This window comes from Arachis ipaensis, chromosome B2 (assembly GCF_059453495.1).
Source record: "Arachis ipaensis isolate K30076 ecotype BB chromosome B2, ASM5945349v1, whole genome shotgun sequence".
Classification (NCBI taxonomy): Eukaryota; Viridiplantae; Streptophyta; class Magnoliopsida; order Fabales; family Fabaceae; genus Arachis; species Arachis ipaensis.
Genome location: NC_142437.1, coordinates 27,435,949 through 27,450,173, shown reverse-complemented (window position 1 = coordinate 27,450,173; position 14,225 = coordinate 27,435,949). Strand labels below are relative to the sequence as shown.

Genomic DNA, 14,225 nt, shown 5'->3' with positions numbered 1-14,225 from the left:
ATATATATATATATATATATATAATTTTTTTTCAAACTAAAATATATACAAAAACATCAATGCATATGGTTTACATATGATTAAAACATGAGTATGTACCCAATTCCCAAGATTTTTCAACAAAAACATAAACACACTTTTTATCTCTACCCAATGTTCCCAACTCTCCCAAAATCAAATGATAAACACTCTCACTAGCCTAAGCTAATCAAAGATCCAAATTAAGGGATATTTATTGTTTTTCACTTAGGCTTGTAATGTGCTACAATTAAGAACAAATGGGTTAAGTATAGGCTCAAATTGGTTATCAATGGAAGATAAAAGGTAGGCTTATTTGGGTAAGTGAGCTAATTGAACAATGGCCTCAATCATATAAATATATGTATACACAAAATAATAGACATATAGAATTAAACAAATCAAAGATTACAATCATAGAAATAGAATAATGCACACAAGAATGAAAATAAGTGGTTATATATGATGTAACCACATAAGTAGGCTTAAATCTCACATGCTTGTGTTCTTAGCTCAAAAATCATGTTCCACAAAGTATATAATTCAAGCAAGTTCTAAAATTTTTTTTTTCAATTGGGGTGCCCTATAGATAAAATCCTTGAAAAATATCATGATTTTGACTAAACTTAATATATACATATGCAATGCAACCAAAAATCCTAAAAGACCTAAAAATGAAATGCAAAAGTGTTGGAATTAGAAACTTGTCACCCAAAAATGCCGAGCGATCGGACGACCTCCTCACACTTAAAAGTTTGCACCATCCTCGGTGCATCCAAAGATGAACAAGGGGGTTTGGCGACTTTTCTAGTTACTACCTTCAGTTGCTAGGTCAACCGATGCTGCGTGTTCTTCTCCCGCTTCTGTTTTTGCTTATGATGACTCATCCTGAACATAGAAAACAGGAGATAATAAGACAAGTAAATGCACAAGCAAGGAAGCATGGATTGTTGGAATGAGGTAAATCACTAGAAATGAGTGAGTGAATTAGTGTGACATTAATGAAAAATAAGTGTGTGGGTCCTAACTTGCATGCGGTTTAGAACTCACACCTTAGTATTTAAAAATCATGTCACAATTATACAAAAGAAAACATGCACTTCACTCATTCTAGTGTGCTTGAGATACTTTAAAAGACTTGTAGGTTAAGTCAACCACACAAGTAGTGAAGAGGCATGAAAGCATTCAAGCAATTAATCAAGCAATTGTGAAATTGGATAATGCATGGACATTGATTGATGTGTAGGTAGACGTAGTGAACAAAATGGTATATAAAACTCACACAACAATCAATGACACATATTGAAGTTGTTGCAACATCTAAGTGGCATAGAGGTGAAACACATGGATGCTATGGAACTTAGGACAAAGAAGATAGAAGTGGAAATCAATCACATAGCAAGCATGGCCCACAAAGCTTTATAAAGCTCAAAAATATGTCATTAGGTTAGCTTTGATCCAATTTCACAATTCCACAATCTCAATGCATGAAATAGGTGATGGTCACTTAGAACAAGCATCCTAAAAAAATGCATTGATAATATACAATTGCCTAACAATGGATGATGAAAGCATGGTGGCCAAAACATGAAATTCAAAGAGGTAAGATGCATGAAGGCAATGTAACAAGTACTTGGTATTCAAAAGTGTTAAACATGAAAAATTCCAAACCAAGTAATAAATTGCAACCTCAACAAAGGAATCCAACAATGACAATAACGACAATGATGTTAAACTAACATCCCATTAGTAATAAGCAGCAGTAAATGGTAAACAAGATTAGTAATCCAAAACTTATAATAGAAAACAAAAATTAAACTAACTAACTAACTAAAAGAAATGGTGTTATATGATGCTTGGTAATGTTGGATGATGATTGAAGGGTGGAAACAGAAGAGAAGAAGGAAAGAAATGGAAAGAGGAGAAGAAAAGAAGGTGAATGAAACAGGGCAATCCACGCGTGCACGTCATGTGCGCGTAAGCGTGGATTGATGAAATGGAAGCGACGCGTACGCGTGCAGTGCGCGTACGCGTGCATGGCAAAGCAGAGAGTTGACGCGTACGCGCAAGGTACGCGTTCGCGTGCCCTAGGGCATAAAGTTGGCACACTTTAGGCACAACTCTCAGGTGAATGTATGGGAGGTGGGAAAAATTCAATCCACGCGTACGCGTACATGGCACGTCTGCGTGGATGGCCAAAATTGCTTGATTCACGCGTACACGTAGAGTTCGTGTGCGCGTGGGTGTGCTCTGTTTTCCAAAATTTTTCTATGTTTTTGCACCAAACCAAGCATTCCAAACCTCCAAACAACTACCAAAACATCATAAAATCTTATTTAACCTACTATACTCCCAAACAAACTTAACAAATCAATCAAAACATGAGATTAAACCTATTTTACCAATATGTACAAAAGGGAAAATGAAAAGATGTTACCATGGTGGGGTGTCTCCCACCTAGCACTTTTATTTATTGTCCTTAAGTTGGACTTATGGGGAGCTCTTCATCAAGGTGGCTTGTGCGTGAATCCATCCTTGAACATCCACCAATGCTTGGACTTCTATTGTGCTTCATCATTCAAAGTTAATAACTCCAAGTTTTGATGGAGTTCTTCACAAACCATAGGCTCCCAAAGTTGATCTTTCTTGTGCGATCCGGGATCCCACACTTTGTTTTCACACCCGTCCTTGAGTTGATCTTGGTGGTTTTCTCCGGGTGGCAAGAGAGATGAATTCTCATGGAAGCACCAAACTATCCTCCTAGACCCATCCAATTGAGCACTAGTCCAACCTTTACTCCTTGAAGCTTCAACCATAATGAGCTTAGACTTACAACGCCAACCACTAAACATCCTCCTTTTATGCTTAATTCCGCAAAGCGCCCTAAATTGGCCATCCGTCTCAAGCAAACCATACTCAAGTGGGATAATAAAGCTGAGAGTTAGAAGTTTTACCCACTCAAATGAAGGATTAGATGACAACCTAGGTGGAGGAGTTCCCAACGGTCTTGACAAAGCGTATTCAATTCCCATCCTCCTTTTTCTAAGGACTTCCACCTCTTCACAAGTTTTCTCAAATGTAATCCTTTGTTCAACAATTTTATCTAAGCCTTTTCCCTTACTCAAGTCATAATTGGGAGGGTGAGAAAATTTACCTCCACAACGTTTCCAAACCCAACGGGAGAAGGTTCTTCATGCTCAAAGGATTCTTCACCACTAAGACTTGATGCTTGATTTTCATCGCCAAGGGGACTCAATTCTTGCTCTATCCCATCCGATTCTTCATAAGGGATATGCCTCGAAAGTTGTGCACATTCCTCCTTAGCATCAAATTCAATTATTTTGGAGGGGTTTTCTTCAATCCTAGACTCCCAAGGTGGTTCTGCATCTCCTAAGTCTTCAACCACTTCTTCCTCTTGTTTAATAATCTCTACCTCCTCCTCTTGTTGCATTTCTTGCTTTAACTCCTCTTCTTCACCTTGGAGCTTCAAGTTCACTCCCTCACTAAGCTCTTTGGTTGCTTCTCCACATTCCACAATGGAAGTGCCTTGATCGCATAGGCTTAGGCTGGATGAGACTATGTTGCCAATGGCTTCTACCATGATAGCCGTTTTTGCTCTTAACTCCTCAAATTTCATTTCATCCTCCTCGTGTTGCCTTAAGATGTGAGATTCAAGATCCCTTAATTCTAGCATAAAGGCTTCATCGGGGGGTGATGGTGGAAGAGAGGGTTCATTGTTTGAGGGAAAGGTATTATAGTCGGAAGGTGGTTCTTTTAGGTAGAGTTGTGGTGGTTCAATATTTCCCATTCTTTTCATTTGTTGCACAACACACTCCATGGTTGCTTGAAATTGATCCAATGCTTCCTTGAGATGATCCTTTTACTCTTGTTCCTCTTGGATATCACGAGTAGGATCATATGACTCTTGGATTGATGGGCATGAGTATTCTTCCAAGAGAGGTTGTGGTGGAAAGTAGAATTCATCTTGTGGTTGAAAATTTACATGCATTGGAGGTGGTTCATCTTGGTAATAGTATGGAGGGGGTGGCTCTTGAAAATGTTGACGTTGGAGTGGTGGTGGCTCTATGTGTGGTTCATATGGCTCATATGGTTGTTGGTAGGATGGATATGGATTAGGGTCATATGAAGATGGTTGGTAAGAAGGGGCTTGTGAGTATAGTTGAGGGTTATGTTGGGGATATGGCTCATAGGCATATGGTGGTGGTTCTTGAAAGTCACAAGGGGATTCACCATAGCCATTGGATTGATATGCATCATAGAATGGTTCTTCTTCATAGTGCATTGGAGGAGGTTGTTGCCATGAGGATTGATCATATGCATATGGCTCCTCCCACCTTTGGTTATCCCATCCTTGATGCACATCTTCATTGAAGTTTCCATTTCCTACAACATAGTTGTAATCACACTCATAGCCAAAGTGAGAATTCATAGTGAAAAGTGAAAATAAGAAACAAAAGCTAACAAGAAATAATGAAACAAAGTCCTAAAACAAGCAAAAACTAACAAGCAATTTAAAAATCAAGCTATTCACAATATATACAATAGCCAATAACATAGCACAATTGCAACTCCCCGGCAACAGCGCCATTTTGATGAACAAACTTTTGTGTGGTCTAAAACTCCACTAATGAATTCTCATTGTAAAGTATAGTTTCTAAACCAACAATAGTCCTTTCATACAAAAATTGTGTTTGTCACTAGTACAAATCCCTAAATTTATAAACCGAAGTATTGGAACCTCGGGTCGTTCTCCCTAGGAATTACAATAAAGTTCCTTGTTATTGGTTATGGAGCATGTTTTGGGGTTTTTGATAAGAGGCATGAAAGGTAAATGGCAATGAAAATAAATTAACAACTAGAAAGCTCTTGACAAGGAATGAGAATTAGAAGTCCTATCCTAGTTATCCTTCTCAATTGTGACCATAATTATCCATTGCTACCACTTAGTTAACCTCTAACCATGGAGGAAAGTCAAGTGGATGAATTAATTTGATTCCACAAGTCCTAGCCAACTCCTAAGGAAAAGACTAGCTTTAGTGGTATCCAAATCAATTAGCAATGTCTAATTATCAATCAACACGGGAATTAGATAACTCAAGCGTCACTAATTACTCTACCAAAGCCAAGAACACTAAAATCTACACTCAAATCCAACCAAGCATTTTATCAAACACTTGGAAGGCATAAAAGGAAAACATAGTAAATTGCAAGGAATATAAATCTATACTACTCAATTGCAAGAAATTAAACAACAACAAAACCAAATCAACAACAAAGGAACATGAATCATAAATTGCATTGAATTGAAAATAGATGAACAAAAATGCATCAACATAAAAGTAGAGAATTACATGAATTAAATGCAAAACTAGAAAAGGGAAAGGTAGAAGAAGAAGTATTGCAAAAGGAAGAGTAAATCAAAGCATGAATTAAACCTAGATCTAAGATGGAAATATCCTAAGAACCCTAATTCTAGAGAGAAGAGGGAGCTTCTCTCTCTAGAAACTAAACTACATGATGCTAAGCTACAAACAATTGCTCCCTCCTTTGCCCAAGCTTGAATTTTGTATGAAATAGCATTAGAAATGAGTTGGGTTGGGCCCATAGTGCTTCAGAAATCGATGGGGGCGATTTCACTTTAGTGGGCCACGAGCAGCATCGACGCGCACGTGTACATGGTGCGTGCGCACCCCTGAACGCGAAGCAACATATAGCAAATTTTATATCATTTCGAAGTCCCGGATGTTAGCTTACCAACGCAACTAGAACTGCCTTATTTAGATTTCTATAGCTCAAGTTATGGTCGATTGAGTGCGAAGAGGTCAGGCTTGACAGCTTTACGATTCCTTCATTTCTTCATGAGTTCTCCCACTTTGCATGCTTTTCTCCTCACTTCTTCCATCCAATACTTGCCTTATGAACCTGAAATCACTCAACAAACACATCAAGGTTTCGAATAGAATTAAAGTAAATTAAAATCACCAATTTAAGGGTCTAAAAAGTATGCTTTTACACTTAAGCACAATTTAAGGGAGAATTACAAAACCATGCTATTTCATTGAATAAATGTGGAAAAGGGTGATAAAATCCCCCAAATTAAGCACAAGATAAACCACAAAATTGGGGTTTATCAATTATCTTAGGCTAGTGAGAGTGTTTATCATTTGATTTTGGGAGAGTTGGGAACATTGGGTAGAGATAAAAGTGTATTTTGTGGTTTTGTTGAAAGTCATGGAAATTAGGTACATACTCATGTATTAATAATGTTAAACCATATGCATTGATGCTCTTGTATATATTTTAGTTTGAAAAAAAATGAGAAAAATAAAAAATATATATATAAAAGAAAAGAAAAAAATAGAAAAAGAAAGAAAAAGAAAAGCAATAAAAAAGGGGACAAAATGCCCCAAAGTAAAGTTCAATAAAAATCAATGCATATGTGTGCTGAATAAAAATAGAATGCATGAGTGTGTGAAAAAGTAGAGAATGGGTAGTTAGGTTAGCTTTGAATTGTATAGGTTGTCATAGGTTATGTGGGAAGTTTAAGTTAATCAAAGATTCAAATTTCAAGCTCACTTGACCATATGCATCCTTACCTTGACCCTAGCCCCATTACAACCTATGGAAAGATCTCATGATATTTGTATGCATGCATGAAATAATTGTTGATTGTTAGATTAAAAACAAATCTTGGAAAGCATGATTAGGGGAGAATTGAGTGAATCAACCCTATACACTTGAGTGACTAGAGCAGATACACATCCGGTGAGGGTTCGATCGCTCAATTACATGTTTTCACCTATGATAAGCTTTTCTTCAAGTTTGTAAAATATTTCAATAACTCAATTCAATTGTGGGTTGATTTGATTACTATTGCTTTAGCCCTTGTATATGTATTCTTGGGAATTGATTTATTTTGACCAAGTAATTACATTTATTTAGATAGATTGCATTTAGGTAGTTTGCATTGAATAAATGTTGATACCCTTTGTTTCTTTTTTTATTTTAGCATGAGGACATGCTTGGTTTAAGTGTGGGAAGGTTTGATAAACTCCAATTTTGTGGTTTATCTTGTGCTTAATTTAGGGGATTTTATCAACTTTTCTCACATTTATTCAATGAAATTGCATGGTTTTGCAATTCTCCCTTAATATGTGCTTAAGTGTAAAAACATGCTTTTTAGGCCCTTAAATTGGTAATTTTAATTCACCTTAATTCCATTTGATGACTTGATATGTGATGAGCGGATAATATTTATACGCTTTTTGGCATTGTTTTTAGTATGTTTTTAGTATATTGTAGTTAGTTTTTATTATGCTTTTATTAGTTTTTAAATAAAAATCACATTTCTAGACTTTATTATGAGTTTGTGTGTTTTTCTGTGATTTCAGGTATTTTCTGGCTGAAATTGAGGGACCTGAGCAAAAATCTGATTCAGAGGCTGAAAAAGGACTGCAGATGCTGTTGGATTCTGATCACCCTGCACTCGAAGTAGATTTTATGGAGCTACAAAAGTCCAATTGGCGCACTCTTAATTGCGTTGGAAAGTAGCCATCCTGGGCTTTCCAGCAATATATAATAGTCCATACTTTGCCCAAGATTTGATGGCCCAAACCGGCGTTCCAAATTAGCACCAAAATTCTAGCGTCAAAACGCCAGAACTGGCATAAAAGCTGGAGTTAAAAGGCCAAACTGGCATAAAAGCTGGCGTTTAACTCCAAGAAAAGTCTCTACACATGAAAGTTTCAATTCTCAGCCCAAGCACACACCAAGTGGACCCGGAAGAAGATTTCTGCATTAATTACTTATTTCTGTAACCCTAGGCTACTAGTTTTCTATAAATAGGACCTTTTGCTATTGTATTTTGAGATACTTTGATCATACTTGGATAGACCTTTTCACGTTTGGGGGCTGGCCTCACGGTCATGCCTAGACCCTTTTGTTCTTATGTATTTTCAACGGTGGAGTTTCTACACACCATAGATTAAGGTGTGGAGCTCTGCTGTTCTTCATGAATTAATACAATTACTATTGTTCTTCTATTCAATTCACGCCTACTTCTTCTCTAAGATATTCATTCGTTCTTCAACTTGATGAATGTGATGATCCGTGACACTCATCATCATTCTCACCTATGAACATGTGCCTGACAACCACCTCTGTTCTACTAGCAATGGCTTGAATGTGTATCTCTTGGGTTTCTAATCTGAGATTGGAACCTTCGTGGTATAGGCTAGAATTATTGGCGGTCATTCTTGAGATCCGAAAAGTCTAAACCTTGTCTGTGGTATTCCGAGTAGGATCTGGGAAGGGATGACTGTGACGAGCTTCAGACTCGCGAGTGTTTGGCGTGTGACAGACGCAAAAGGATCAATGGATCCTATTCCAACATGATCGAGAACCGACAGATAATTAGCCGTGCGGTGATAGCGCATTTAGAACATTTTCACTGAGAGGACGGGAAGTAGCCATTGACAACGGTGATGCCCAACATAAAGCTTGCCATGGAAGGGAGTATGAATGATTAGATGAAGGCAATAGGAAAGCAGAGGTTGAAGGGGAACAAAGCATCTTCATAAGCTTATCTGAAATTCCTACCAATAAATTATATAAGTATCTCTATCTTTATCTTATTTTATGTTTTATTCATCTTTTAATTATCAATCCTCCATAACCATTTGAATCTGCCTGACTGAGATTTACAAGATGACCATAGCTTGCTTCAAGCCGACAGTCTCCGAGGGATCGACCCTTACTCACGTAAGGTTTATTACTTGGACGACCCAGTGCACTTGCTGGTTAGTTGTGCGAAGTTGTGATAAAAAGTTGAGATTACAATTGTGCGTACCAAGCTGTTGGCGCCATTGATGATCACAATTTCGTGCACTAAATTTTTTGGCGCCGTTGCCGGAGATTGTTCGAGTTTGGACAACTGACGGTTCATCTTGTTGCTTAGATTAGGTAATTTTATTTTATTTTATTCTTCAGGACTTTTAAGAATGAATTCTAGAGTTTCAGATGATAATTTTATCATCACAAGAGCTAGTTGATTCCTATCAATTTAGCTGTTGTATGTCTGCTGGAGCTTGGCTAGCCATGTCTGATCTTTTTAGACTGAAGCTTTAGACTAACATTGCATGATTCCTGGAAATTCTTATTAAGAGTTTTGAATTCCTTTATTTTCTTTTCCACATAATTTTCGAAAAATCACAAAAAATTTTATAAAATCATAAAAATCAAAAATATTTTATGTTTCTTGTTTAAGTCTAATATCAATTTTTAAGTTTGGTGTCAATTGCATGTCTTTATTCTTCTTGCATTTTTCAAATATATGCATTATGTTCTTCATTGATCTTCAAGTCATTCTTGATGATTTTCTTGCTCTGATCTTTAATTTCTCTTATTTTGTGTCTTTTGTTGTTTCTTACATGCATTTTTAAGTTGTTATAGTCCTTAGTATACAAACTTCTAAGTTTGGTATCTTGCATGCATTGTTTATTTGATCTTAGTTGCATTCTTTTTATTATTGTTTCTCATCATTAAAAATTCAATTTTTTTTTTAAAATTGTGTCTTTCAAGTCAATAATAACAGAGAATTGAAGATTCTGAACATTCAGCAGAGGAATTACACGAAAAAAGCTGGGCGTTCAAAACGCCCAGTGAAGAAGGAAAACTGGCGTTTAAACGCCAGCCAGGGTACCTGGCTGGGCGTTAAACACCCAAAAAGGTAGGATTTTGGGCGTTAAACGCCAGAATGGATGCCATTCTGGGCGTTTAACGCCAGAAGGACACTAGAGGGAAGATTTTGTTTTTAATTCAAATCTTTTTCAAATCATATCTTTTCAGTCGTATCCTTTCAAAATCAATTTCTTTCCATTTTTTTTATTTTCGAAAATCCTTGCTACAATTAGTAATTTTCAAATTATTACTTGCCTAGTAAGAAAGGATCAAAAGTTTAATTCTAGAATCATATCTTCTAATTTCTTGTTAGTCAAGTAATCAACTTTAATTTTCAAACTTTCCTTTTTCTATTTGATTCTCAATAATATCTTTTCAATCATATCTTTTCAATCACATCTTTTTCAAAATTAAGTTTCAATCATATCTTTTTGATTTTTAATTTCAAAATCTTTTTCAAAAATCACTTTATTTCTTTCCCAATCATAGTTTTCGAAAATCATCAATCAAATTTTCAAATTTTTTAATTTTTTTAAAATCTTTTTAATTTATTTTCGAAAATTCTTCCCCTCTTTTCACACCCTTCTATTTATGGACTAACACCCTTCCTCAATGAACAATTCGAACTCTATCTCCCTTGATAAGTTCGAATTCTCTCTTCTCTACCTCCTCCTTCTATTCTTCTTTTCCTCTGACACCTCAAGGAATCACTATACTGTGACATAGAGGATTCCATATTTTCTTCTTCTCTCTTTTCATATGAGCAGGAGTAAGGACAAAGATATTCTTGTTGAGGCTGATCCTGAACCTAAAAGGACCTTGAAGAGAAAGCTAAGAGAAGCTAAAGTACAACTCTCTGGAGAAGACCTAACAGAAATTTTCAAACAAGAAAAAGCCATGGCAGCCGAAAACAACAACAATGCCAACAATGAAAGGAAGGTGCTTGGTGACTTTACTGCACCTACTCCTGACTTCTATGGGAGAAGCATCTCAATCCCTGCCATTGGAGCAAACAACTTTGAGCTTAAGCCTCAATTAGTTTTTCTGATGCAACAGAATTGCAAGTTTCATGGACTTCCATTGGAAGATCCTCATTAGTTCTTAGCTGAATTCTTATAAATTTGTGACACTGTCAAGACCAATGGGGTTGACCCTGAGGTCTACAAGCTTATGCTCTTTCCCTTTGCTATAAGAGACAGAGCTAGAACATGGTTGGATTCACAACCTAAAGAAAGCCTGAACTCTTGGGAAAAGCTAGTCAATGCCTTCTTGGTAAAGTTCTTTCCACCTCAAAAATTGAGCAAGCTTAGAGTGGAAGTCCAAACCTTCAGACAGAAGGAAGGTGAATCCCTCTATGAAGCTTGGGAAAGATACAAGCAATTGATCAGAAGGTGTCCTTCTGACATGCTTTCAGAATGGAGCATCATAGGTATCTTCTATGATGGTCTGTCTGAACTGTCCAAGATGTCATTGGACAGCTCTTCTGGAGGATCTCTTCATCTGAAGAAGATGCCTTGAGAAGCTCAGGAACTCATTGAAATGGTTGCAAATAACCAATTTATGTACACTTCTAAAAGGAATCCTGTGAATAATGGGACAAATCAGAAGAAAGGAGTTCTTGAGATTGATACTTTGAATGCCATATTGGCTCAGAACAAAATATTGACTCAGCAAGTCAATATAATTTCTCAGAGTCTGTCTGGAATGCAAGCAGCAACAGGCAGTACCAAAGAAGTTTCATCTGAAGAAGAAGCTTATGATCCTGAGAACCCAGCAATGGAAGAGGTGAATTACATGGGAGAACCCTATGGAAACACCTATAATCCTTCATGGAGGAATCATCCAAACCTCTCATGGAAAGATCAACAGAGGCCTCAACAAGGCTTCAACAACAATAATGGTGGAAGAAATAGGTTTAGCAATGGCAAACCTTTTCCATCATCTTCTCAGCAACAGATAGAGAATTCTAAGCAGAACCACTCTGAATTAGCAACTGTAGTCTCTGATCTAATTAAAACCACTCAAAATTTCATGACTGAAACAAGGTCCTCCATTAGAAATCTAGAGGCACAAGTGGGTCAGCTGAGCAAGAAAGTTACTGAACTCCCTCCTAGTACTCTTCCAAGCAATACAGAAGAAAATCCAAAAGGAGAGTGCAAGGCCATTGACATAATCCACACGGCCAAACATGGAGAGGAGGAAGAGGCAGTGATTTCCACCGAGAAAGACATCAATGGATGTCCACTGGCCTCCAAGGAGTTTTCCAATGAGGAACCATGGGAATCTGAGGCCATAGAGATTCCATTAAATCTACTTCTACCATTCATGAGCTCTGATGAGTATTCTTCCTCTGAAGAGGATAAAGATGTTACTGAAGAGCAAGTTGCTAAGTACCTTGGAGCAATCATGAAGCTAAATGCCAAGCTATTTTGTAATGAGACTTGGGAGGATGAACCCCCCTTGCTCACCAAAGAACTGGATAACTTTACTAGACAGAAATTACCTCTAAAGAGATAAGACCCTAGAAAGTTCTCAATACCTTGTACCATAGGCACCATGACCTTTGAGAGGGCTCTGTGTGACCTAGGGTCAAGCATAAACCTCATGCCTCTCTCTGTAATGGAGAAGCTAGGAATCTTTGAGTTGCAAGCTGCAAGAATCTCATTAGAGATGGCAGACAATTCAAGGAAACAGGCTTATGGACTTGTAGAGGATGTCTTGGTAAAGGTTGAAGACCATTACATCCCTGCTGATTTCATAATCTTAGAGACTGGGAAGTGTGTGGGTGAAGCCATCATCATTAGCAGACCCTTCTTAGCCACAGCAAAAGCTGTGATTAATGTTGACAGAGGAGAATTAGTCCTTCAAGTGAATAAGGACTCCCTTGTGTTTAAAGCTCAAGGATCTCCCTCTGTAATCATGGAGAAGAAGCATGAAAAGCTTCTCTCCATGCAGAGTCAAACAAAATCCCTACATTCAAACTCTAAGTTTGGTGTTGGGAGGCCACAACCAAACTCTAAGTTTGGTGTTGGGAGGCCATCATCATGCTCTGAGTATATGTGAGGCTCCATGAGAGCCCATTGTCAAGCTATTGACAATAAAGAAGTGCTTGTTAGGAGGCAACCCAATTTTACTTATCTATGCTAAATTTCTATTTTCCATTGTTATTTTATGTTTTCTATAGGTTGATGATCATGTGAAGTCACAAAAACAACTGAAAAAGCAAAAACAAACTGAAAAATAGAATGAAAAATAGACCACCCTGGAGGAGAAACTTACTGGCATTTAAACGCTAGTAAGGGCAGCAGAATGGGCTTTAAACGCCCAGTCTGGCACCATTCTGGGCGTTTAACGCCAGAAATAGGCACTAGACTAGCGTTTAACGCCAGAAAAGGGCAAGAAGCTGGCGTTAAATGCCAGAAATGGGTAGCAACTGGCGTTTAACGCCAGGATTAGAAGAAAAGGGTGTTTTGCACGCCACTTGGTGCAGGAATGAAAAATCCTTGACACCTCAGGATCTGTGGACACCACAGGATCCCCACCTACCCCACCTCTCTCTCTCCTCTTCACCCATTCACCAATCACCTCAATACCTCTTCCCCAAAAATCCCACACCTATTAAATCCTACTCTCTTCTCCATAAACCCTTCCCCAATGCACATCTATCCATCATAAACCTCACCTACCTCACTATTCAAATTCAAACCACTTTCCCTCCCAAACCCACCCTATATGGCCGAAACCTAACCCTCTCTCCACCCCTATATAAACCCATCTTCACTCCCTCATTTTCACACAACATAAACACTACTTCTCCCCCTTGGCCGAAACACCAACCCACCTCCATCTCCTCCATTTCTTCTTCTTCTTCTTTCTTTCTTCTTTTGCTCAAGGACGAGCAAACCTTCTAAGTTTGGTGTGGTAAAAGCATTGCTTTTTGTTTTTCCATAACCATTTATGGCACCTAAGGCTGGAGAAACCTCTAGAAAGAGGAAAGGGAAGGCAAAAGCTTCCACCTCCGAGTCATGGGAGATGGAGAGATTCATCTCAAAGGTGCATCAAGACCACTTCTATGAAGTTGTGGCCAAGAAGAAAGTGATCCCCGAGGTCCCTTTCAAGCTCAAAAAGGGTGAATATCCGGAGATCCGACATGAGATTCGAAGAAGAGGTTGGGAAATTCTCACTAACCCCATTCAGTAAGTCAGGATCTTAATGGTTCAAGAATTCTATGCCAATGCATGGATCACCAAGAACCATGATCAAAGTGTGAACCCGGACCCAAAGAATTGGCTTACAATGGTTCGGGGGAAATACTTAGATTTCAGTCCGAAAAATGTAAGGTTGGTATTCAACTTGCCAATGATGCAAGGAGATGCACACCCCTACACTAGAAGGGTCAACTTTGATCAAAGGTTGGACCAAGTCCTCATGGACATCTGTGAAGAGGGCGCTCAATGGAAGAGAGATTCAAGAGGGAAGCCGGTTCAACTAAGAAGGCATGACCTCAA

General features: G+C 37.9%; 1 non-coding gene across 1 annotated transcript; it reads right to left on the bottom strand.

The window, feature by feature from the left end:
• Positions 1-11,019: 11,019 nt before the first annotated feature.
• LOC148573394 (small nucleolar RNA R71) lies at positions 11,020-11,127 on the bottom strand. Its single transcript, XR_015906029.1, has one exon. It is a non-coding gene; the product is annotated as a small nucleolar RNA R71 (small nucleolar RNA).
• Positions 11,128-14,225: the final 3,098 nt, after the last annotated feature.